Below are 421 nucleotides of genomic sequence, written 5' to 3' on the forward strand. Positions count from 1 at the left end.
GAAGACCTTACGCATATACATTCATATTATTACTTTTACAAGACAAAGTAGCAATCCTTACAAGCGCAGAGAAAAGGAATGCCACATGGGTGGGCGACATAAAAGAACGATAATAGACACATACAACACTGAAACAGTTATTTTTTTAATAGCATGAATGATTTCGTTTAAAAAAAATCTTACATTTCTCTTATCCGTTCTTGGCAGCTTATTCCGCCTGCTTTCAAGCCCCCTTCCAATCGTATGGAATGCGATATTTTACACGACGATCAATAACATAAAGCACCATTACATAGCGATAGGGGCTCCTCAAATAGGATACAAATATTATTATTATATTTCATTTCATTTTACAAAGTTATACACGAAGACGGGGTTAAAGGAGGGGGGTAACACTGAGCACATGGCAAGTACGTTAAGT

Source organism: Austrofundulus limnaeus, unplaced genomic scaffold (assembly GCF_001266775.1).
Source record: "Austrofundulus limnaeus strain Quisiro unplaced genomic scaffold, Austrofundulus_limnaeus-1.0 Scaffold3, whole genome shotgun sequence".
NCBI lineage: Eukaryota > Metazoa > Chordata > Actinopteri > Cyprinodontiformes > Rivulidae > Austrofundulus > Austrofundulus limnaeus.